A 26,774-nucleotide genomic window follows, 5' to 3' on the forward strand; every position below is an offset into this window, starting at 1 on the left:
TCGCTATTTTCTATACTTTCAATTTTTGAATTCCCAAAATTTTTCTTCATTGAGCATTTTTGAGGGCTGCGAACAGGGTCGCTGAGGGCCAGATCCACAGCATATCAGGGATGCGAAAACGATTTGAATCGAATTGGATACAATTTTGCCGTCATATTCATTGATTGCGACACTGTTCATTACCATAATGGATCAAAGCGTTCTCCTCAAATGGGTTAATTTTTTTGCGATTTCGCTCTATAAATATAGCTGAAGCTGTTATTCCCGTTTTAAGATAGTYGATGAAAAAATATACATATATCCCAAAATCTTGTCTTTCTTGGCTCTGATGGCGATGCATACATCGGATGACTGTTGTTACAATGAGGGTATATAATAGACCCATGTTTCAAACATTTCCACAAATTCGGCAGCTCTAAATACTGCTGATATTCATCAATTCGTTGAGTTCCCCATCTCTGATGAAACCCCAAATTGAAATTAACCATCTGAGAAAAAATTAGGGTTATTTTTTCATTGACTAAGTAGTTCTTACTGATTGGACCTTATAAGTGTGACTTTAGACCTGGAAAATCTACAATCGACCGGAAAACAAACTGTTGTCAAACTTGACTCAAACGTCACTATTGACAGTCATTACTTCGAAGTCATACAAGCTCCGTTTTTTTTTTGTGCTTGATATGACCACCTTTTGCCTTAACTATGGTTTTGAGACGGTCAAAAAACAAATCGCAATCTGCCCGAATGTGACTTATCGGTATTTTGGTCCACTCACAGACAATGACTTTCTTCAGCATCTCGAGACCGGTGTATTTTTTACTTCGGACCTTGCTCTCCAAAATGGCTCAGAGAGAATAYTCCACTGCATTCGCTTCTGGTGAATTCGAGAGCCATTGTGTGGTCGTARTGAAGTTCGGAACGCTGTTTTTCAGCCATTMTTGGTTCAGTCGCGCTTTGTGAGACCGTGCTGAGTCTAGATGAAACGTCCATGGTTTGCGACGGAAATGTTTGTTTGSCCWCGGYTTCAAAGCAGCCTCCAGAACACTTTCCCGATAATATGTCATATTTACCTTTACGCMAGGCTCGATGAAAACAATTGGAGAGCGCCCAYCTGCGGTGACAGCGGCCCAAACCATTATTTGTGACGGGTRCTGCCTCCTGGTGGTCAACCGTTGACTTAGTCAAGTGAACCCTATCGTTTTGAGAGTTTACGAATTGCTCAATTAAAAAAAATTTTCGTCAGAAAACACAATGTTCGGAATTTGACAGCTTTCGGCCAAGCGAAGCAACTGCTTCGCTCTCTCTTGAAAGGCTTGACCTTAGGCTCATTTTTCAATATGCGTCGGATGCTAGTATCATTGTAACGAGTGATGGTGCGATAAACAACAACTTTATTCACATAAAGGTGTTTGAGCTCACGAACAATTGCTGGCTGTGATTTTCCAGCTAAATATAAAGCAATGACGCTACTACGTTTGAATTCCATCGTTGATCACTTTTTTTTGCGTTCACTTTTGGCAAAACGCTTTTGTACACTAGTGAACAATACTCCGAACTGTTACTCAGAAAATTTATAAACAGCTGATTTGAGCTGCGCGAACGGTCTGAAGTTGGTTACACTTCGAGTGCCGGACCCTGTAGATAACTTCGTCTATCTTGGAACCAGTATTTACACCAACACCAATGTCAGCCTTGAAACTCTGGCCAACAAGTGCTTCTTCGGACTGAGTAGACAATTGAGAAGTAAAGTCCTCTCTTGACGAACAAAGACCGAACTCTACAAATCGCTATATGGTGTAGAGGCATGGCCATATGGATGAAAACACTCTAGCTCTGAGAGTATTCGCCGCAGTAACCGCTGGAAGCAGAGGAAGACATTCACTCCGTTGGAAAGCTCAGGTAGAGAAGGACCTAGCTACACTTGAAATCTCCAATTGACGCCAAATAGCGAAAAGGAAGAACGACTGGTGCGCTGTTATAAACTCGCCTATAACCTACGCGGTGTCTACGCCAATAAAGAAGATGAAGAAAACAGTTCTAGACCTTCTTAAAGTATATACAGAGAGATGATACTCCCATTTTAAAAATAAGCTTGCTAACTCTTCTTATTTATCCTGTCAAAAACGTGGAACGTATGTATATTTTGAAAACCTCTAGTTTTCGTCGTGCCGCTAATTGGAAAATATACCAAGTACGATATTTAAGTTGTTCGAACTTTAAAGTGCGACAATATATCAAGGATACAGTTCAGGTCTTAGTAGTTAGAATCATTAACGCTAACTCAATCCGACATCTTCAATGAATTTTTGTAATTTTCTGCCTTCATGGATTAATTTGCGATTCTTCGCATTTCTTTATACGCTTACAAAAACATGGAAGTTGCATTAGCTGGACGGTGGCCACAACATAACAAGTGTAAAAATATTTTTTCGCTTTTAACAAATATACGATCATATGTAAGTGCTTAAGTACTTAAGTATATGAGTATTTGCAATATTTCGCTAAGCAGGCGAAGTCCTCGATTGGAACTAGTTAAGCTGAACCTTAAAAGCGTTGCAAATCCAAGTAAGAATGCATACATAAGTACATTTGTGGATTGCAATAAATAAAAGCTGCAGCTTGTGAAGTCGAAGCCGGCTGCCCTGTTTGCCTACCTACACACACATCTATCCTTCAACAACTGGCAACAATAACAAAAATATGCGCGAAGCTCACACTGATCATCAAAAGAAGCCGCCGCGCCGCCACCACAAATTCGTACGGTCTCGATCCATACAGAACACAGGGTAACATAGCACAACAAAAAAACAATGTCAAGACATAAACTGAGGTCCAAGCCGCAAACTGCACTCGTTAAGCCGACGAACTATGTGTGTCTGATTTAAGGTCCGCGCCAAGTCAATGGACACCCTGCCCTGGAAGCACAAATACCTGCACAGTAATTGAGTGTGACACCAGCACGAAAGGTGTGTACTCCGGCCCAACAACAATGTGTGCGCTGTTGTTGTGTTTGGTCAGCTAAAATTGCGGTGAATGTGTAGCGGCAAAGCTCATTATGAGCGCATATGTTCTGAGTCTGCCTTTCGGACTAGGTAGAGGCGTAGAGATGCATGTTCTTAATTCAATGCGGTTTTAGTCGGCAATAAATTTGCTTATTTAATGTTGCAATAAGTTATTTTGTTGAATTGGATTCGGAAAATATTCAAAGAGCTTATAATAAAGTGCCGAAGTAATGGCAGCCAGCGGAAAGCTTTGGAAATAACGAGAGAAAGCAAGACTCATTGAAGGAAACAAATCATAACTAAACTTAATTTATGCCCTTCTTAGTTAGAGCAGAAATCATTATGTAAGAATTTTAATTTTGCTAATGTAAACGGCAATTCATTAAATATGCTCCAGTGTCATAATTTTTCCAGGTTATGAATTTTTATTCCAACTTAACCAGCGTGATGCGGTTCCGGTAAGACCAGGAATTGTAGCGCATAGCTAGAATAGCGTATAAATAATATGTATGCTCCCTGCTGTTCGCTGGTTGGGGCAGACTAGACGCACTTAGGAACTCATTTCCATTAGACTAAGAGAAGACAAAATGATTAGATAAGTACGTCGTTGGGAGATTTTTCTTTTAACAGCGGATGTTATGCGTACTTTGTTGACTTCTTGTATCTAACTATTGATAATTTTGATTCACATCGATAACCATTTCAATTTCACTTTTTTTATTAGGACAATAACTGTCAGCTTAGCGTTATTCTGCAAAGACATTCTTCGGCGTTAGAATTAGTAACCGAAAGTTTATTTTAGAAAAAAAATTTACTTTCTCTTTTTGAAAATTTCTCGAAGTATTTTGAGTTTCTCGAATTTTGAAAAATATATTTATCCCGAGAACTATATTGGTAGAGATATTTTACTRCATAAGTCATGTTTTTAACAAAAAATCACATAGAAATGCCCAGCATTTGGTAATTTAAAAAGAGGAGTTTTATCTGTATTGAATAATTAATGCAATTCTCGAAAATTATCGGAAATAATCCGCTTGTTCCAAAACTTCTCGTACCACCATACTGATTTCGGTTATACATACATATATTTTGAGTGAACAGAAATGTTAAATCCTGCTTCATGATAGGCTTCTAAACTGCAACTTTTTGAATTTTAAATCTTAAGAATGTCACTGAGCTTTTTTTTTATAGTAGGAGGGAGGATCGAAAGCCGGATCGCGGGACTTYAATCCGCTAAACCTAACGTACTCCAATCTCATGTCTCTCCCGCGGGAACAGGACAAAAAATTAMTTCATGGGAGCAAAGAAGACATTTAAGTCATAATTACAGCTGCCGCTTCGCTCAGAGCATTCCATTTTACAGAGGACTCGCACATACATAAGTGCRGTAAAATTTTCCACCGTGAGACTACCTCCAAGTTTAGTTTTACAGTGATATGTACATCCAATGCAGAGATGAAAAAAAAGGAGTTGYAATGCGAAAATGATAAAAATAGAATTTTTTCTTTGATTCACTAATCACTTATCATTTTACTACATTAAAATATTTTTCACAACACATTTACACATATGTACATGATGTATAACGTTTCACTTAAAAATAAAATTATAGTCTCATTAATAAACGGAATAATACTATAATGCATCGGCCGGGAATCGAACCCGGGCCGCCCGCGTGGCAGGCGAGCATTCTACCACTGAACCACCGATGCCTCTAAAAATATATTTTCAAATTACCCAATTTCAGTTATGCTCATCTCACTAACCAGTTTTACATAAATGCAGCTTTGAACTATCACTATGAAATGTATAAAAGTTTTACGATGCAGCAGACGGTTTCTATTTCCACATTTATTTCGGCGCATGATCAACGCACGGTATTACGAAGCTGATCGTAAAAGTATCGTATGCTTACCTGTTTRGTGAACCACCTGCAGCAGTTRKKGTGTTACTAAATGTCATACTAACTCAAAGTCGTAAGCAKCKTAGTCGCYCAAGAGCAAGTTATTWRTAGACCGAGTRCAAACGTTTTCTACTGGTTTTCTCSTTAATTACTTTTTAATTAGGTAATGAAGATAAGCCTTGGTCACACTAATTAAGGCTAAATATATAAATATTTATGTAATGTATTTGTACAACAACACTAAACGGCACTTTTGCATAGTCATTCTTAAATCAATTAACTGTATTCATTACCTCAGGGTCTAGTGATAATTTGAATATGCAAAGATATTAATTATATTCTTATTTTTCTGTAGACAAAAAAATATTAAATGCATCGGCCGGGAATCGAACCCGGGCCGCCCGCGTGGCAGGCGAGCATTCTACCACTGAACCACCGATGCTCCTATAAAACATGTTACCGTTATCTTCCGATATTTGAACCGATTACGGAATTTTATATACATATGTAGGGGTATTAAAAAGCAAAACTAATATGGCTGTGTAAACTAACGTTGAGCAATACCAAAAGCTCAGTCAGGATCGGGAAGACGACTCCCTATGTTTTACTTCTTCAATCTACTCCTGGAGCAAATAATTCAAGCTGCAGATCTGAATAGAGAAGGTACAACCTTCTACARGAGTGTACAACTGCTGGCGTACGCCGATGACATCAATACCATTGGTCTCAACAATCGCGCCGTTAGTTCTGTTTTCTCCAGACTGGATAAGGATGCGAAGMAAGTGGGTCCATTAGTGACAGAGGGCAAGACGAAAAATTGTCGGTCATCAAACAARCACTTACGACTTGGTTCCCACACCAACRACAACGTCAGAAATCCAACGCAGAATAACCCTTACCAAAAGGTGCTACTTCGGACTGAGTAGACATTTAAGAGATAAAATAAAGTCCCCTCTCGACTAACAAAGACCAAATTCTTCAAGTCAGTCATCATCCCCGTCCTGTAATATGGTGCAAGGGCATGGACGATGCTAACATCTGTTGAGTCGGTGTTACGARWTTTCCAGAGAAAGATTCTGCGGAAGATTTATGGTCCTTTGTGTATTGCTATCGGCGAATACCGCAGTCGATGGAACGATGAACTGTACGAGATATACGATAACATTGACATAGTTCATGTGGTCCGAAAGGATGAAAATACTCSAGGTCTGTGAGTATTCGATGCGGTGGAATCGGAGGAAGAGGGTGACCTCCACTGCTTTGACCAGGTGAAGAAGGACCTGGYTACACTTGGAATCTCTAAGCATCGAAATAGCAAAAGATTGGCCCGCTGTGTAAACTACGCCAATAAAGAAGAAGMGTAATGAAAATAATTTAATCAAATTCATTAAAACTTKTGAACAATTAACGAACTAAGAGTTACTCAAATTATCTAGTTATTTAACTATTTTGAAGAGGCATCGGTGGTTCAGTGGTAGAATGCTCGCCTGCCACGCGGGCGGCCCGGGTTCGATTCCCGGCCGATGCAGCATTAYATTTTATAATTTGCAAAAGAATTACTATTTTTGGATCATCGGACTTGCCGATGGATTCTCCCTCCCGCACTGAACACGCGCTCAAACAATAAAACCACTGTGGAAAATGCCATAAGGACCTAATCATCTCAGTCCTTGTCCYGTCCATYTCACTTCTGAGACGGCGGTGATTTCAGCCTTTACTCTTRMAASACAWCAACCAGKTGAACAGCGRCTCCTTTCCAATTAAGGSATCGGACATTCCAGGTGCATTCCTTAACACGTTTACAGTGGTCGTCATCAAAAGGAAGTCTCTCATTCGAGGCTATTTGATCCTTTCATTGGAGGTGTTTTTATGTGGCSATGATTCGCCTTCTCACTTTAGCTACACATGGCTCCTTCTTCCACTAGATCTTTATASCTTTTACTTACAACTTGAATTAATCTTTAGTCGCCGTAAARTTTTAATAGCATCGGCAATATACGAGTCATATACTACTATTTAAATCCGTTTTGCAGTCAGTGGTTTAAAGATAAATATTAGTTCTTTATATAAAAAAATCGAAATCATTTGTTTAGCTGAGAGGATTTGTAACTGCTAAGCTTCGAGAGAGTCGTTAAGTTGATATTTTTATGACTTTGTTTATTTTAATATATTTATTTATTCAAGCTTAAAATTCATCAGTTTTGAATTAATTCTTCCAAAAAATATTTTGCTGCATCGGCCGGGAATCGAACCCGGGCCGCCCGCGTGGCAGGCGAGCATTCTACCACTGAACCACCGATGCTTATATTTGAGGTTATATCTCTTCAAATCCAAAGAAACAGCTTAGTGCCGTGTCTTCTCTTCCACTAGTAATTAATTATATGCGTTAATTATTGCTGAAACGGCATAAAAACCTTTGTATTGAAAACTCATYAACATAAATATTAACTGGGTGCACTTTAAATTGTGGAATCAGAGAAATAGAGATAATAGTTGATACTGGGGTCGTTTTATATGTCGTTTTCGCTTTCTAAACCTTTGAACGCAAAAACTGCAAAAATATTTAACGTGAACAGATAATATTCAGACAGAATCTTTTCCTGACAGTAGTATTTCTGTGTATCAAAAATGGGTTGAATCGGGTCAATACTTYCCTGAGCCCCCATATACTTAAYATAAAGATTTTCGAACTTCCAGTTGACTTTATAAYWCGGCGTAARAGATCTCCTGTGAGTCTTTTGCCCTTCCTTCATGTTAATCAATAGGTCAGTCCATCTTCCTTGGGTGAACTGCTAATATCAGATCTGGTCTTAACATATTTTAGTCGTTTTCATTATTCCGCAAGTACCACTTCTAGGCTCGAAATTCACTTTAAAAGTTCACCTCTTTCGCCATGTACCAGCTAAGAGGTTCGAAAAGATAAAATATGAGGTTTCACCTACATCGAACGAAGCCCTTGAAATTGATACTGTCTACATACATATTGAATACTACCCGCTGTTTTTGCCAATAAAGTAACTAATTTRCTCCAACAACAATATGTTTGCAAAATAAGCGCTTTCAATTAAAAGTGGTTTTAATGATTGTTCCCTGCGGCGCGGATAAAGGTGTCGCTTTGATGGCTTTCTTAACCACACTTTTGTTTTTTCCTTTTCGCATGTCTTACTAAAATATCTTCAAAGTAGTTGTTGTAGCGCTGTTGCATTGTAGAAGCAACATTATACATTGAACACATGCCATCAGCATTAAYATTTTGAATTTATGAGTCCGCAAAMCCTTAGTACAGTTTCTTATCAGCTGTATTTATTTCATTGTTGAGCATCTTATATATAAGTACGCTCTAAATATAAATATAAATATGTTATCACCTCGCATATTTATGCGCTTAGGAGTTAAAATCCGAATATTTATAAGTGACATCTAACATGTGTCGCTTTTTTATTGTATGATGTTTGTGTACCGAGATTTATTTTGACACTTAATTTTTCTAATGAAATGATACTTGTTCGAAATTTGTGYTTCGACATTTTTACAAGTACCTAATTTCTTGGGACTTGACATCAGGCTTAAGATTTGACATGTTGTCCCACTATAATTCGTAAGAGAGTATGTAAGCCTAGACAGACACAAAAATGTCCACCACTGAAATCTTCATTATTTACKACAGTAACCTTAATTCCTACCTACAGTGACTGTAGAAATTGTCATGACTAAACTTTTAAACTCTTTTTGTTTTATCCCATAACTTACATAAATACAAACTAAACTTATTTAACGTAATAATTATTCTGATAAATCTAAAATGTTTCGTTAAAAAGGACTGTGGTGTCTATGCCTTTTATATATAATATGTTTATCTTATCGGTTAGAAGCTTCTAGGTCTTAGATGTTAGACTGAKGATGTACTGGATCAATTTTAATATATTTAACTGAAGTGAATCGTAATTTTAAGAGGTGTTTTACATCGGAYAAAAATGTTAGTTAGAACACGTAAAGTATTTACGGTTTTAAAAGTTTCCTTCCTAGTTCCATTACATAAGTTCTGATCGTTTCGTTGGTTTAGATTAGAGTTAGATTCAATAGCTGACCCTTAAGATGGGGATCACATGTGAATTGCTGTATCCAGTTACAGTAAGTCAGTTACATAAGTCAGAAAATAGTTCTGTAATTTGTCAACAGATCGCCTTAAGGGGTTACATGGGCTTCGTCGAGCAAAAAACGGTCTATTTTGATTTTTTTTATGTTTTTATTAATAAAATAATTTATTCAGACTTTTTATTATTCAAAGTATATTTACAAAGATTTTGTAAAATTTTCAAAGAAAATATTCCAAAATCAGCCATTACGGCGTCTTTTCCGGCAATTTTCGGAAAAAATGTTCCTCCACGTTAACAGCAGAACTCCTTACAGGGTCAGATCAGAAGGAACACCAAATAGTTAAATAGACAGCAGAAGAACTAAAGGTTCCCCAACGTAGACCAAACTTCCGCGAAGCCTATCTATTGTGTAATAAAACAAAGATAGCAGAGTTAAGGATCATTAGTTTACTTCCAATGGTATTCGTTATGCGTGGCGGTGGGATGTTAGGTTAGGTTAATCTGGTAAGCCACGCATATACTAGTTTTCCAATACCAGATGGAGCTCAGTACTAGGCCCATAAGTAGTCATCCGTTAGGATGCCTACGCTTGGCGCGAGTTTTAACAGACCCTGCGGCCTCACTATCGATACCTCCATCAGTGTATCATACCTTGGGAACCCCAAATGTTTACAGCATAGTCTTGCGGGACAAGTGCATAAGAGATGCTTCCTTGTTTCTCTGGTGCCTTGCTTAAACTTTTCCTGCAATCTTATTGATCTGCCAGCTAAATTCTGCTGGCGTGTGCCGACACCAGACAGTGATCAGTTACTATTCCCTCATGTTCCTACAGTCTCTTCTATCAGGAATTTTGTGTACTTCCGTTCTACCGTTTTGCACATGACTTTTGCTGTTTTGCACATAGGTAGCTCGTTCAATCGGGTTTTGATTTTCTTTCCAGATCGTCGTATAGACAATGTATGGGTTTCYCAATATTGATCACGTTTTTTGGGTGTTAGCCGTAAACCATTCCTGGCAATCTATGCCTTTATGGCCTGGCGCCCAGTAGCCCTKCTTCCCAAGACACTTCTGGTCAATATGCGATAAAAGGTTACTACCTSAATTGCTGCTTGGATGTCTACGTAGATGTTAACTCTGGAATTGCCAGCAGGTACATTAGAAGCCAGCTCCGCGTCTTTTGCAAAGCTTGAAATATACTTGCAACTTAAAAAACTGCCTTATGCCTAACTCTGGACAGTATATTCCTGCACCAACTACATCGTCCATTTTCGAGCCATAGGTGTAAATGTTTAGAGGGTTCTGCCTAGCTAACATATTATACCTTGACGCTAGAAATCTTCTTCTATATTTACTTTGAACCTTCTTTCCCAGTTGAAAAGTGGGATCCTGTAATCGGTGTTTGCGCAATCGCCATTAACCATCGAGCATATTCTACGTATATGTAAATTCTCCTGCAGCCGGGAGTCGTCCCTCTGATTTTGTTGCACAGTTTTCAGCGAAGATGTCTATAGGTGGCAGGTTTAGTACTAGTTCAAGAGCTGCCGTTGGAGTTGTTCTTAAAGTGGAATGTTGAAATAACTTCTTTTTCTTCATCGAGAGACTTTACAACGAAACGAGCGTTCGAAAGACAAAAATGAAGACGCACATAACAATTAGAAAGAGTTTCCGGCGTAAGATTCTTTTATATAATATATAAATGCTTATGATGCCAGATTTTGAACGAAGAGTCAGAATTTTTGTTCAATAGTAAAACTATCACATGGTTATTTGCTGATTCATTTTGCTTACCGAGTCGAGTCTGTTGATTAGGGTTGCGCGAAGTTTCGAAATTTTAAAGAAAACTTAGTGTAGTCACTACTCGGCAGTCAATATGAAATATTTTTCCAACAATTTCACCCTGAGGAGTTATCAATTATTTCATTATTTGAATAAGCCTAGCCAGTAATCGCTGGGATAGAGAGCTTGTCAACGTGTCAAGTTGTTGTTATATCTATTTTTTTATTCTGAATTTTGTGAGTCACTGTAACAACCGCTGTAATACTGATAACTAAAATAAATAGTGAACACAGTGGYCGCCTGTCCACTAACTTGATTGCGCGCCGCTTTAAACTGTCGCTCTTGCCATGCTGCTTATTGTCACATCTTGTCTTCCCCACATATTTTCTTAATGGCTGGGATTCTTGTTTACAGCTTGTGCTTATGACCCCTTTCGMAGCACAACCGCTTGTGTCGCGCGARTCGTTGAGGTTTGTTTCTRCGCTTGCGTGTAGAKTTGTCTGTCTGTGTCTTTTGTGTCTTTATCTTGAATGCCGGTAATAAAAATGTAATAAAATCGATTTTTATGCGTTGATATAAATGAAACATATAATTTATGACGTACTTAGTTGAATGTGACTTTAAGTGTTGCGGCCTTTTTTTTATTAAGTTATGTTCTTCCCAGCTTTCTTTATGTTTTTCCATTCGTTCGCGGCTTTTCCGTTGAAGTTCAATGGGTKACTGCAGTTCATTTGCGGTGTGATAACTCAAAATAGTTTGAAAGCATCAAGTGCGCTCTGGTTGAATTGAAATTGTTGTTGTTAGTTTTCGGCACTTTGTCGGCCGAAGTATTCCTGTCACATGCCACATTGCAGTGACGGTTTGCTTTCTCAGGCGTTCTCTGTCTCACTGTCTCACTATYTTTCGCTCACTTTGATTTTGAACAAATAGTCTTAAGTTGTTGTTGTTTTTTTCATGGTTTTTTATTTGTGGCATGTCTACGGCACGTCGGAAGTCAAAATTCGACAGCATTTTAATTAAAAGTCACACAATTTTAACACTAACACAGCTTTCTTCTTTTTTAATTAGTACGACGCGCGTACATTTCCACAAACGCCGCACACTTGTTTGCCTCTTTTTTAATCATTCGCCTTTGGCATAGTCGTTCGGCGAGCTCCCAAACCGCAGGGCAAACATACTAACACTTGCTTGTCATATATCCACACCTGTATAACCATGTTTSTKTATGTGTGTTGATTCCTTTTGCGCGTTCAAAATATTCCGCCTTGGGGCTCGCCACTTACCTTTTTACTATGTGTTGGCAAGGAACGCGCCCCAGACAGGCGACGAAGTGGCGACACGTTGTCCGTCTGCTCTGCGTCCGCTACCCTTCTACCTTGCTGGCGACGCCTCCACCTCGGAGAGATCCGCACGAATGACAGATCCCAAATAAACTGACCGACTGACGCTGTGTGTCTTTGCGAAACTGGTACGATCCCACAGCAACAACAACGCAACTGCTTTGCKCTGTATGTTAGACAGTATTCCTATGGTTGTTTGCGAAGACAAACGATCTTCGAATATGTGGCACAGTGCCCAGGATACAATGCGCAATCGTATTKTTATATATTGTTGTTGTATGTGTACTTATGGAGGCCGCTTGGCGGAGCAGCATTATTGACATCCCTTGGTTTATTTTAATTCGAATCGTTTTTCTTGCGCGCTTCTTGGCTTTGCTCGACTGTAGTACTCTGGTCTGAACCGCTTTTGGACTATCTGCTGTCGCAGCCTGTGTGCTACGTACGATTCGTTCTGCCTTTTGTTTTTGTATGCTTTTGAACTTGTTTTGCCGTGCTTACAATTAATTCAGGTGGCGCTTAGTTTGCACGTTGCGCGGATTGCGTGGCCGCACAGCGTCCTTCTGTTGTAATCAAAGTGTGTTTCGTTGCYCGGGAGTGTGGCAAGTACATGTGGTAAGACATTTCAAGACAAGCGAACAGGTTCTTTTGCGCTTTACACATGCGCTCGCTATATACAGCGATATATACCGATATATATATTCAATATGTAAGATCACGAACGCCTTTTCCAACGACTGATTGCCTGCCACTGTGGTGTGGCAGCTCTGCTTTTTTTTTTTGCACCAAGAAGTGGTGCTGTTGATAGTGCTATGTCGCAGACAAACCTGTCTCTTGAATACTATTGAGATTAATGTCAAAAGGTTTTAATTTAATTAGATAATTTCTCTTAAAGTATTTAAAGCGGTCCGTGGACTCACTAAAGCAATGCTACATTGCTCTTGATGTTGGCCTTTGGCTCTTCAATTATTTGTAAATAACGTTTAAAATGATTGCGATTAAKCTTTTTCTCTTCTTCTTCTTTGCAGGTAAGTTTTTTACTGGATGATGTTTATTATGAACTGAAATTGAATTGTGACGACGCCTATCACAACATATTGACATAAATGTAGTAATAAATTTAGTGGCATTTATGTGAGTAGAAATTAGTATTTAAGCGTTTGTGGAGATAATTATTATTTACTGAGTATATTTTAAAAAATATTTAATGCATCGGCCGGGAATCGAACCCGGGCCGCCCGCGTGGCAGGCGAGCATTCTACCACTGAACCACCGATGCTTCTTCAAAAATRTAACTGTAGATTTAGATTCGAGATAGTATTGAACCAATTTTTTTTATTGGCCCCAATTAAACTTGAGGTGCCTTGAATTTAACGCTTCTTAAAGTCCGTCAATTTTTACATCATAATTAATTGTGTGATTTCTGAATTACGTTAGACCGCACTAAGGAGAACAGTCCCTTTAATACTTGTTTTTCTATTCGACCCAAAACAAAATCCTTTTTTATGTGCAATATCAAAAACCTAACCTATAAGTTAATTTTTGACGACTTACTGCTAATGGTAACGTCAGTTCTCGGGTATGACTATTAAAAAAAGAAGTTCTGCATCGGCCGGGAATCGAACCCAGGCGAGCATTCTACCACTGAAACCTCCGGGATTTGAAGTTATTKGGTTTTGTAAATGTTTAAGTAGTTGTAATATCGAATACAGAGGTGTGCGCCCTTCATTACCAACTCGAATTAAACCTTGGTCCTTATAGGTGTGCCAATCAGCTGTCTTAGGAACGTCTTCTTATCAAAGATCGAATACASWGGTTTTGTGCTTATCAGTCGTACCTGGAATGTMTTCTTAGTCAAAGATCCTTKTATTCGTATAATTTAGTTTTGATACAGCTTTGATTCCGGAGATACACGGATTAATTAAGTCGTTCAATGATGTGAAAGTTTCCGCAATTGTTTCTAAGGTAGTAGTGGTACAACTCCGATGCGCAGCCAACTTTAGAGACGTTAGTATCAACTTCGATAGTGGTTCGGCAATACTAACCAAGGACTAACTCACCTTTCATTTGAGATTAGTTGAGGAATGCTAGTACACTGAGATTATGAGCTGCCAAGGAAGAAAACTTCATCCTCGTTTCAATAGAATAGGGACTAGGTCGAGGCTTCGCTGTCTGCTTGCKTTTTAGTTCTGGATAGCTGGGTCTCACTTTCCTTATTTAGTTGACTTTTGACGAAGCAATGTTGTCATATGTGACGTCATGCCTCGTCTACGATCTTTTAAAAWATGAGTTATTGCATCGGCCGGGAATCGAACCCGGGCCGCCCGCGTGGCAGGCGAGCATTCTACCACTGAACCACCGATGCTTGTTGACATTACTATTCAAAATAGTTGGATGATTTTAGGATAAACAAGTTTGTATATTAATCCGGAAATATTTTTAAAAGAAATTACTAGATAGTTGACCTTAATCAATAGCTTGCGTCAAGCTTATCAATATTAACGATTATACATAATTTTTTTCTTTTGGCATTCTGCAGCACGTTAGTTAAGCATTTTATAGTTAGATCTCATTTACTTTGTCATGGCATTTCAGCTGTCTTAACAGCGTCAGATTTTAAGTCTCTTCAATGGAGTCAAAGCAACCCTTTCAACTGGTTGTGGACATCCATTAAAGTATTGGCGATTTTAAGYTGTCTGCCTTAAAAATAATGTAAATTTGTGGAGCGGCTCCCGCTAAACACTTTCTCAGAGTGACAAAGTTTAAGGTTTAGGAAAGCTCGACAGGGAGGTTGTTGAAAGTACGTAATCCAGTGGGGATCGCAGAAGAAAAGGATTCCGAGCTCCTCCGTCACAAGTTTTGAATGCTTGATTCATGATCAATGGCTCTCTGTTTAATGATGGGCACTCAAGATCATACGCTTCAATCCTATACTTCACAATTACCTCTGCCTTTAATCGAATTAAGAAACCAACCACAGTTAAATACAATTCGTTTCCTATTAAATATTAAAACTTTTTACTTTATTTTTTTTTTTTTTAATTAAATTTTCACAACAAATCGAATTTATTACGCTTATTTCCTGTCATACTCGTATTTCTCTATTTCCTTTTGYGCCCGCCAATTTTGTTTGCTCTTTRTGCGCAATACAATACATTGATTAATTCCGACACCATTTATCATGCTTTTATCCCGTTTCCTAAGAAGAGTACTGTAAGAGTTGAAAGTTAAAGTTAAGCCACAAAATTAAGAATGAACGCACAGCTCGGTGCATTCACGGTTGGCTASTTGGTTTGCTGGCTCACTAGCTCGGCTGCGACTGATTCATTGGCACGCCAGTAGTGCGCATAATAAAATCCAATCAAGCGATTGGTTGCGCATGCGCGTGAAACTTGAACGGGAACAAAAGCACCAAAAGAACAACGCCGTTAAGCCAACGAAGCATACAGGCGAGCAAGCAAGCCGTCCTACGTAATCTTGATGRGCTAACAATACGTAATATAAAATATTGGTTCTTGCTAATACTCACTGGATCCAACGTAGTGAAGTTGAATGAGAGAATTGAGCCTCAATGTCGGCTATTTTGTTATGCGGCTGCACTGCCGGAGGTGTAGGAGAAGCTAAAATGCATGCAACCACGTTCCAATAGCCAATTTCGGATATTTTTCTACGACTTGCTTACAATGCTCATGACACTTGAGGAGTGTTGGTTGGCTTTGCGGCATTGTTATGGGGAGGCTACAAATCCAATTTGACACGCAATCACGTAGAACCAATCGTTTTGAAATTTAGTATTGAGTAAACTTGTTTGCTTTCTAGTACCTGCTTGCCACCATTCAAGCTAGCTATCTTAGTTGTTGCGTTACCTACAACAATTGAATGAAAATTTGATTTGCATTACTTTATTTTACCGCTGGAAAGTTGAGTGGTAATCTCCGATTGCTCACGCATACGCACCTCGAAAACCATTTACGGATATACTAGATATTTTTGATAAGTCAGAGAGGCGTTATTTGAATCAAAAATAGACATAGGATTTCGGTTTGGTTTTACGGTTATCCGCGTTTGGATGATTTCCTTACAGCAATTTCTTAAGCATCTTAAAAAGCCAACTACATTTGTTCATAATTTCTTATCATTGAGCTACTATTTCGGGATTGCAATCTTAAAAYTTTCGCTTGATTCCCAAACTCCGCTCCATGTTTTTTATGGGTGTTTTCTAGCGTAGCAACCGCTTTTGGATCAATTGGATAGGAAAGAGAGAGCATAAAGGAGTCCACCTCAAACTATCTGTCAAGGTTTTGCTTGATTTCGGGAAGGAGTTTTGATCCAAAATCGTATTTACGGCATAAGCCCGTTTCGACCGACTCTAAATTAAAGTCAATACTAAATGTAAATAAAAGTCCCAGTAAATACATCCAAATATTATTCCATGAATGAACCACAATGACCGCTGCAAGGTGGTGACTGGGTTGTACCCACGGCACATCCCCTTTATGACGCCGCGATTGCGGTGGCAACAATAACAAAGATAAAATTTGCTTTCAAATGGACTTCTAGTGTCGCGGTCGGCTACGTGGTGTAGGCCTGCGTACGCCTGCGCACATTTGTCTTATGATTAATGGTATTTGCGTCGCCAACCACCTTCTTCCATACACATTGCCAGCATACTGGTTGCAAAGTTCTGAAATAAAAATATTGCGCGATTTTGTAGTAAGAAGGCAGGTTTGCGTCCTGTGCATGGTTGGAAAACGCACAACGGCTTTGCGTAGTTAAAGTATGGAATTATGGTTCGGCGCAACGTCACATAATGCCTCACAACTGACGCAATCTTTGCGTGGAAATCTCAAGTGAAGTTAAGCTGACCCATCGCGTAGCAAGGCTCTTTGTTGCTTAGCTCCTTTTTATATGCCAAGAGGAATAAGTTTGTATATGTTTTCGTATTTTATTTTTTTATGTACTATTTTTAATTCTCTGCCTCATAAAGTAAGGAAATAAATACTTACCTCCCTTCTCTACGGTTTCCCTCTTTACTTCCTTCATACATCTCGTTCTAAACTCCCTGTTTTTGCTATATGCTATTTCGGTTGTTCTTTGGTTGTAAATAATTTATTTGATCACACTTTGAAGGTGAAACCGTTGCGCATTTCTAGTCATTTTCTTAATGCCTTCTGTGTCTGATCGTTTCGCTTTAGTAAGCTGGGCTTCTTGATTTGTGTGGTTTTTATTGAAGATTTATGCTCCTAAATTGGTTTTTATTTAGTAAAAGTTTGTAAGGCAGCTTGATTGCGGAATTCTGTGAAAATTTATATCATGGATTTATTATTTAGAGTTTTTGGGATGTGTAGGTTGTTATTATTTTAATGTTATTGGACCTGCAAAACAGAATTGCCCATAACTTAAGATAGGAACAATCGAACATCAGCGCCGAATGTCTAGGCGTCGATTTTCCAGTAGCCGAAATTAATACAAACTCGTGGTAATATAATTCCTTGGATGCGTTGAGTGAGTTAAAGGATTTCACTACCCCAACATTTATATCAAGCCAAACGAACGTGCTTAATTTATTTATTTTCCATATCTTCTTCCTTATTACTTAGACACCGCTTACGCCGTTATAGTCGAGTTTACAGGGTGCCAGACGTTTTTCCTTTTCCTGTTTGACGCCAATTGTAGAATCTAAGTGAAGTCAGGAGTTTCTCCATCTGGCCCTCTCAGAGCTAAAGTGTTTTCATCCTTTCGGACGACATGATTCGCTGAACTATGTCAATGACGTACAGCTCATCGTTCCATCGACTGCGGTATCCGCCTTTGCCCTTGTGCAAAGTACCATAAATCTTCCGCAGAACCTTTCTCTCGAAAACTCGTAACGCCGACTCATTAGATGTTGTAATCGAACATGTTCGTCGAGAGAGGATTTTACTTCTCAGTTGTCTACTCAATCCGAAGTAGCACCTGCTCCAGGAGTTATTCTKKATTTCGAGGCTGACGTTGTTGTTAGAACCTTATATGCGATGTTTAGGGAGGTTTATCCCCCGGTAATTCTCAGTCAGTTCTTCAAGTCATGCAATGCCGGTAATCCATTCGCCACCGACGCCTTGATGGGCTTCAGAAGGGTAATTGCTATTCAAACTTTTTCATGGTCGGGCAATGGAAAGTCTGTTCCATCGTAATCGAATCGGAAGTCGGGTTCACCATCCTCTGGTGTTATGCTTTCACTGCAATTCGGCAGGCTGGAGAGGTGTTCCTTCCATAATTTCAGTATGCTCTGGGCATCAGTCACTAGATCACCTCTGAGTGTACTACAAGTGTATTATTTTCTATATACCTGTCGGTATTCCATCTTTTGCTTTGAGCTAGCACTTAAACCTAACCAGTACCACTATTTTCAAAACCTGCTTCGTGTATTTCCAGGATGTTTTGGTTACAGTTGCAATACAGCTTCTACTCCTTTTTGAATTTACTTCCATTTTTACCCAAAASAAAASGCAAAACCGCATACATCCATATAWACTATAATAGCCTGCAGCTGCAGCGATCTTCACTGATTGCTTCGCTGGTAYGGCTGGCCGGTCTTTTCTGCCTTAGCATTCAGCAGCACGAAGTAATCGCGCCAAGCGGCATTTAGCATTTGCTATGCGACGACTTCTGGCATCAGCCACGGCATCAGCGCGTCAGCATCATAGTCTTCCARGAGTCAACCAGACGAGAGYCAATCTACTAAGCAGTCAGACGGCCAGGCAAGCACGCAGTCAGCGGTAAGACCTTCCGTGAGCCTACTCTACTGCYGCTTGCCAGCGCATTGTAAAGCTGACAGCATTGGCGACGCAAAGTCGCGTCTTTAGCGCGTCTGCAGCGCGACTCGCGATTCGCAATTCGAGTTTCCCGCATTGCTTTTACCTTTTTCTCGTTCATTATTTTGCTTGTGGCATTGCCGTGAGGCTACGTAGACTCTGTTGCTTTTATTTAGCATTTATTCTTGTTTTTGTTATTGTTTTTGCTTGATGTTTATGAACGAGATTTGAAAAGATTTTAAGATTCATTCTGCGATTTCTSCGCCGACGGGGGACGCAGAGCGGCACCGTTGTGGGAATACAACAGTGTGAAGGTTGTTGCAAAATACTCTCTGCACACATTCGCACATACGTACATTCTTCCACACATATCTGTTGCGAAGATATGCGAAAGTACGCGCGTAAGGCTTGTTGCTGCTGCTGGTGTTGGTGTTACTCGCTATTGTTGCTGCGGCAGCGATGCGCGATACCTTTAGTGCAAAATCGTGTATGACTTTGCATATGCGGACGCGCCAAGTGCATATTTGGTCGGATCCAGCCAACGCCTGTGAAGCATAGCGCGCGTAATCCTCAAAATCGCTACCGTCTCAGCAGCGTGGCAGAGCATAAATTTTTGACCGGTAGGCGTTTAGACAGACAGTGTGAAATGTGCAACATGTTGCACTGACGCGTCTACAAATGCAACAACAACAGGGCTAGCATTCGGGCTAAATGGCGAATGAAAAACATGAAAAACCAATTTTACACAAAAAATGGGAATTTTTTAAATTTCAATCCTTAGGCCTTCAAAGCAATAACCGCCAGTTGCAAAACAAGTGAARCCGTTTATTGTTTCACGTGTGAGTATAAAGCGGTCGCTTACGACCATGATATCGGCCATGTTCGATTCGCCACTTCTSTGCGCGCCCGGCTCTCTCGTCAGAAATTTAGCTAAAATCTAAGATTTAGCTGATGTTATAGGCTTTCGCTGCGTGGAAATATATTCTTCAWGTTACGTTCAGAGCTCCCATTTTTTCAAGTTTTTTTAAGGTCTGCAAAGTAAACTTCTGTAGCGCCGTAAACTTCGACTGACTTTTCATGAGTCACCTGGTCACAAATCTTGAAATACTGGCGATGTAGATGCTCATAGTTTAMTTCGACCAATTTGGCCGTGGCGACAGTAGACGCGTTGACATGGTGGAAGAAAATTTTTTTCTTTGCCAAATGGAGTGGTGTTTTTTGAACCTTTTTCCCTCGAGATAGTCGATCTATATTCATTGAGACTAACTAAAATATACCGACCATTGTATCGTTGGAGCAAGTTCATCATGTGAAGTTACTTGTTATTTGGTATGTGCGTATCAGTGTGGTGAACAAGCGCGACACTTAAAGCCGAAAGCTTATCGTCTTGAGTCATATCCAATACTTCCTAGGATATGAACCATAAGTTGTATTTGCTGCTGTAGCGRCAGAAAACATTCCTGAAGTAATTGCGACGAATGTTGCCGTTCCGGTTAATTAGACCCAATTATTGTTGTAACGGACTCACAAAGAGTTTTGAAATGCCTACTGTCTCACTAAAGCTTTGATCAGCGTTCTGCCATTGGGAAATTTTGGATTTTTGACATGTTAAACTCCATATTAGGCATTTTCCAGGCATTCAAGTGTGGCATTAAGTCACGATTATTAGGATAATATCTGACTCTATACATTTTTTTTCTAGCTATGAAAACATTAGTTTAAGTTTTTTAAATATTTTAGTCCTCTTTACAAGTCCATTTACATCCAGCTACTTAAGAAATAAGTCAGACGCTAAGTCCTTGCTTTCAGACCTTTTTCTTCTTTGCAATAGCGCTTCACAATTGAAATTTGTTTCTGCAACATGTTGCTAAACATTTTTATGACATTTCTTAATTAAACTCAGGTGTCAGCTTTCCTAACTGCCATACAATATTTTTTCTCAATAACTCTGTAAATATTTGCCGTGTTTAATCGCACATATAGCACTTAATCAATATGTCAATAAAACATAGCTATAATATTTAACCGTTGTTGTACGAATTGTTGTTGAGACACAAGTAAATATAGATTTAGGTCTTATTGCTCAATACTTATTGCTTATCGAAGTGAAATATCTTTATTGTAAGCAAACATATTGACTAAAGGAAATTGCCTTTTATTATTATTATTTTCATTTTATTAATAATAAACACTACAAACAAGAACAGTAATTGAATTGATTTTATAAAACACTTCGATCATAGATATTTATAATTTCGAAWTTAATTTTTTTCTGTCCATATCTACAGTCAATTTATTGCCATAGAATTATCATGAACTGAATTAGTGTTATGTKCATGTTTCATGAGAGATAATGTTYTTGAGTAACCTTTAAATCAGTTTCAATCGAACCGCAATCATAAATACGTTTTTATTTTTACTTGTATTAGCTTATTTAAGTTTATCATAACAATGACTATTAACTAGTTCCTCTGACATGTGGGTGATCAAAAGCAGTTCATATATTTTTCTAACCAATATATACACCATTTATTGAAATCTCCATTCCTCTAGTTGACATTTTACCAAACAAATTAGTCAGATTTTAGATACTATGTAAAGAGAATTCGAAGAATTTCGGAGAATGTTTATTCTCATTCAAAAAAACATACTTTAGCATTTATGCTTTGAAGAATAGCTGTTTAAAATTATGGTCGCGGCTACATCTCAGATGGTCCATCCGTTGAGTTCAGTTTTCAATGACTCGTTCGAACATKTCGACTAATAACTGACGAYCAAAGTCTGAAACGAAGCGGGATTGTTCSCATAGACTTAGGCATATTTCCACAAAAAAAGTCTAACGGTGTGATATCACATGACCTTGGGGGCTAATCGACCGGCCAAAACTTGGAATTGTCTGAACACCGAAGTGTTCTCTTAATAAAGCCATTGCTTGATGTGATGTGTGGGAAGAGGTGACTTGACTTCTTGTTGAAACCAAATGTCACCGATATCATGAGCTTCAATTTCAGACATCAAATATTCGGTTAACATGGCGCGATATTGGCCATCTTTGAAGGTTACGTTCTCACCGTCATCATTTTTGAAAAAATATAAACCGATGATTCCACCGGACCACAAACCACACCATAAAGAAGTAGTTTGTGGATGAAATGTCAGCTGTTGAATTTCTTAAGACGGCTCAAGAGCCCAAGAGTGAAGCKTTGTCGCTTGGGAAGTTCAAGCAGYTTCMGTTCTKGKAMARSYYYWWTTTKKWMYSYTTYMAWTTWARRWYYYSRMSKWAAWWKSSSCMARKYSKTYCMWWMSGSMRKYCSRRKTKSYKSSAATGGCGCCGAATCGATTATCCACGGWCTTYGTGTACACTCTCAGCTATGGCCCTGRAAAGGATCGTTGTGTTTTACGTGMGTACYTGCCGATGATGGCCTTAYCTCACGAAGTAATTCAAAACAATTGGTCAGCGCCCCAGATAATACAAGCTTTTTGTAAGTATTATTTAATTCCAATTGGTCATGTGGAAGGGATATATTTTCCGCCTTGGTCAGCTTCGAGGCCAACCTAAAACCCGTGACGTTCTTTGGGCCCGACATCCTTCGAAGTGGGGCACCATACTGAGCTGAAGTTTTCAATGTCACCTGCCTTTAGGTTTAAAAAACAGCCACCACGAATCTCTACAAAGGGCAAAATCCAAGGACTAACTTCTTCCCAAGGGTACCAAATTTAAGTCTGCGGTCAGACCTTTTAGCTTTTGATACGACCAGTTGAGCACACATAAAACTCAATTACGGGGGGCATTTGTAACATTCAGAAGTAAACGTCGGAAACCTTGAATATAGATGTATTTAAATTTTGAGCATGATAAGCAAAATTTGAACACCTGCTTTTCTCTCCTCCGAAATCGGACAACTATAGTGTAGAACTGTCTTACAAACTGAACGATCGGAATCAAGTTTGTACAAACTAACGTTTTTTTTTTGTTTTAATTTTTTTGTTTTCATTCTTGTTTTATATTTTTTTAAGTTTTTTTCATGTAACTTTTTATTTTCACAAATATCTTTTCCGTATAACTAATTAAAATGAAAATGCTGCACTCTACACCCATACGCATTGTTTGCTTTGCTCCATTTCTCATTTTCCAATTTTTTTTTGGTTTGAATAACCACTTCAACTATCACTCTGCGATCATTATCGCCTGTCACATTTATGACGTTATCACATCATTTTGTCACACACGAAATGCAGTTGACAAATAAAACAGACCTGTGTATGCACATATGTATATACAAAGGCCTCGCCTTTTCCAATAAATTGAAGTCAGTCCCAATACTTTGTGGCAACAATGATATTTTGAAATATGTGTAGCAATGCGTGCAACACAGTTGACAACGCTTATATTTATGCACATACATATCGGAATATATATATATACTTTATATAAATTTCTACATATCGCATTCACTCCAATCCACATGTGTGGCACATTTCCATGCCGCTTCTCCGCTGTCATCTTCCTGCATTATTTGTTCGCACTTTAAAGTCACTTCGGAGTTAATCGTCAAAACATGATTTGTTTTGAGGTTAAGTGGCAATTGATCGATAAAAATTTATGATTACCGCAATAGCTGACAATATGACATGTTGCAATACTTCTACCTCCTCCTTAGTTCTATATAATTCTTTTATATGTAGATATATCCGCTGTACTGTTTATGACTTTATTAGTTAAGTCCATAATGTCGTATTATATATTCTTGTTGTTATGAGGAGTAGCTCTTTTTAAGTGAAAACTATTATCTGAATTTAAATTCAAGTAGTTAGAAGTAGCACAGTCAGTCTCAATTACGCCGATGTCTTTATAATACATTCATACTACATAGATAAAAGTTGTATAAACAATGCTTTGAAATATAATAATTGATTTCAAATAATCAACTTCATTAGAAAATTTATTTTTAATCATCGAAAGAGTCTAGACGATCGCAGAAAAAAGATTTGTTAGACGAGCGAACGTATTGAATGAATGAGTGCGGCACCGTAATTTTGTGAGAAATATTAAATGTCTAGATAAGGTAATATAGACAATTTTACACAATTTATACCATCATATTCAGTCGGATGTTGATTTCTTACTCGACTAGGCTTGGCAAAAAATAGTCCAACAGATTGAAAGTGAAGCTAACAAAGAGAACGCAATAAAGTTGTGTAGATTTTTGTATAGTATGGAGACAGAAAGTCGTTATATAGCATCTTCTATTTTTAGAGCCTTTTGTCCAAGACCTTATTCTTCGAAGATTTAGCGAATGGTGAATATCAGGTCAGTTGTTAATTTGCCAGGCCTAAAGCCATACTGATAAGGTCCAATCAGTTTATTGACGGTGGGCCCTAATCTTTCACATAGGAATGATAATGAGGAGGATTATCTCACGGTAGTTGGTGCAGATTGTGGGGTCCTCCTTTTTGTGGATTGGGTAGAGCACATTTAAATTCCAATCGACGGGCATGCTTTCATCCGACCATATTCTACAAAGAAGCTGATGCATGTTCCTTATCAGTTCTTCGCTGCCGTATTTGAATAGCTCGGGTGGCAATCCATCGGCCCACGTTGTTCTTCAGACGGGCAATTTCTATTTAAACTTCTTCTTGGTCGGGCAATGGAACGTCCGCTCCATCGTCATCGATGGGGCAATCGGGTTCACCATCTCCTGGTTCTCAGCCATTCAACAGGCTGCAGAAGTGTTCTTTCCGTAATTTCTGTATGCTTTGGGCATCACTAGATCAACTCTGGGGGTTCTACAAGAGGACTTGAAACAATGCACAGCAGCCGGTGTTTCCTTTTCATTGAGGGCGTTTTTTACGTGACGGTCCCAAACCCAGCCCTGGATAGGGATAGTTCACCGTCTCACTTAAGCTCGCCCTCAAACGGATGTTCTTTGGCTACCCAGAGGATACTTAGTCTAAGACCGGAAGACATGAGCTACTTGAACCATATGTAAAAGAATCATTTCTGGCCACTCAAAATTCACTTCTCACTTGCTTTAACTTCTAAACTTCTACACATGACTCGATCCTTCTTGTCCAAGATCTACTAAACAAAAATCTCAGTAAACACATGACAGCTGGTTTGGCTCTCTCTCTCACTTTCTCTAAGAAATTCCGTACCTCTAAAAGGAACCCGTTGTGAAGCTTATTTAACCATTATGGTTTACCTTCTTTCCCCCTTCTTCTGATCGATTTAAAGACATMACAGTGAGTCGACCTTCAGTCGTTTCAATACTTTTGTTTTCCGGTTTAGTGTAATTGAAACAAACAAAGAATATATTGGAAAACTAAATGGATTCCTATGAGTGTGTGAGTTTCAAACCTCCTGTTCAAAGGAAACAGAGAAAACGAGAAGTGAGGCCTGAGTCAAAGTCTTTTATGATTCTGCTAGGCTAAGAACTGATTACTGGGATTAAATCTAACTAGAAAATTGAGATTAATTTTTTAAAAAGAGACTTGTTAAACAAATTTACGGTGCTCTTGGGAGTTGATTTGGTTGTTAATATTCTTAATTAGAGCTGTTGGTGTATAATCCACAGAATCAATATATACATATGTATTTATTTGTCAAAGGAAATAATGCTTTAAACATATAGACGGCTGCAATTGACGATTTTGCGACTGCGAAATGGCATCTCGGAGCTAGCGTTTTGAATATTTTGAATTGTGACATCGAATTTTAGTTCGAAATTTCTCCTAAAGAAATTKTTTTAAGGGTTTTTCTTACAAACTTGGTTTTGATTAAGATCTTTTCATACCCTAGCTATGCACACGGTTTCACAAGAACCAGAGAATTTCGAGTTCAGTTTCTCACTTTTCAATTGAAATCTTTAACATTTACCAGTTTGAGTCTTCGAACATGTCTTCCGTATATATAGATACCCATTTTAATCCGAAATTTTATGAATACGTTTATTGTTGTAAGATGTTCGAATTTTTCGGTTAGTAATGTTTGCTTAAGTTCACCAAAATAAAAAAGTACTTATCTAATTCAAAAAGGTTTCGTTACGTAATTAAAAGAAAGAAATAACATGTTAAAATTTAAATTTATTCCAAACATGTATTGAGAAACATTTTAGACCTATACGCAGGGCAATAAAAATTATGTAATACGTGAAAATACGAATGTACGCTTTGGCCTACGAACACAGTTTACTATACCCAGAATATTGTGAACATCTACAACCCTTATTCTCCACGTACGTTTACCTATTTTTTTCTGCGTGGATAATTTTATTTATTTCTTTTTAATTAAAGAATATGTCCACAGTTCGATGACATACTTGTGCTACCATTGGCCGGCACATGATGACGCTGACGYTGACGACGATCAAAGTGCTGGGTTCCACTGGCAGGTCGGCTGATCGGCCGATCGCACCGCACCTTGCCGCTTGTACGTTGATATTTGATTGTCGAGATCGCAACTGATTGTGTCGCTGATAAGAGTGGCAGGCAGAGCGCAGACGAAGAAACCTTTTTATGTTCTGCGCGAGTATTTGTCTTCTCGCTCAACATTTGAATTATTTAATTTGGTTTTATGCTCGTATTTATTCTTTTTTGCTGTTGTTGCTCTTGTACTCGTATACTCCTTTGGCTTTGCGGCCAATTGAAAATGTTCATACATAAAGCAATAATAATTTATTAAACTCCACTTGCCGGCGTACAAAACGCAAAATGCGTCGTATGACAGTCGAGGAATCCCAATATACTATATATTTTTTCTTTTTGGACTTCTTTACCTTGAGTTGGTATGCTTGTTGTGGTCTTTGCCGCCAGGTGAAAAGAAACTGAAATTCTTTGCTGTGTCTGCCTACAAACGGGTATAAATA

The 26,774-nt window shown here is 38.6% G+C and overlaps 6 non-coding genes across 6 annotated transcripts; 1 reads left to right on the forward strand and 5 right to left on the reverse strand.

The window, feature by feature from the left end:
• Positions 1 to 4,643: 4,643 nt before the first annotated feature.
• Positions 4,644 to 4,714, reverse strand: Trnag-gcc. Its single transcript has one exon. It is a non-coding gene; the product is annotated as a tRNA-Gly (tRNA).
• Positions 4,715 to 5,276: 562 nt separating this feature from the next.
• On the reverse strand, positions 5,277 to 5,347 carry Trnag-gcc. The gene has a single exon. It is a non-coding gene; the product is annotated as a tRNA-Gly (tRNA).
• A 1,015-nt stretch (positions 5,348 to 6,362) lies between these two features.
• Trnag-gcc lies at positions 6,363 to 6,433 on the forward strand. The gene has a single exon. It is a non-coding gene; the product is annotated as a tRNA-Gly (tRNA).
• Positions 6,434 to 7,136: 703 nt separating this feature from the next.
• Trnag-gcc lies at positions 7,137 to 7,207 on the reverse strand. The gene has a single exon. It is a non-coding gene; the product is annotated as a tRNA-Gly (tRNA).
• Positions 7,208 to 13,323: 6,116 nt separating this feature from the next.
• On the reverse strand, positions 13,324 to 13,394 carry Trnag-gcc. The gene has a single exon. It is a non-coding gene; the product is annotated as a tRNA-Gly (tRNA).
• A 1,015-nt stretch (positions 13,395 to 14,409) lies between these two features.
• Trnag-gcc lies at positions 14,410 to 14,480 on the reverse strand. The gene has a single exon. It is a non-coding gene; the product is annotated as a tRNA-Gly (tRNA).
• Between the last annotated feature and the right edge of the window lie 12,294 nt (positions 14,481 to 26,774).

Source organism: Bactrocera latifrons, unplaced genomic scaffold (genome assembly GCF_001853355.1).
Source record: "Bactrocera latifrons isolate USDA-ARS-PBARC rearing strain unplaced genomic scaffold, ASM185335v1 scaffold_39, whole genome shotgun sequence".
NCBI lineage: Eukaryota > Metazoa > Arthropoda > Insecta > Diptera > Tephritidae > Bactrocera > Bactrocera latifrons.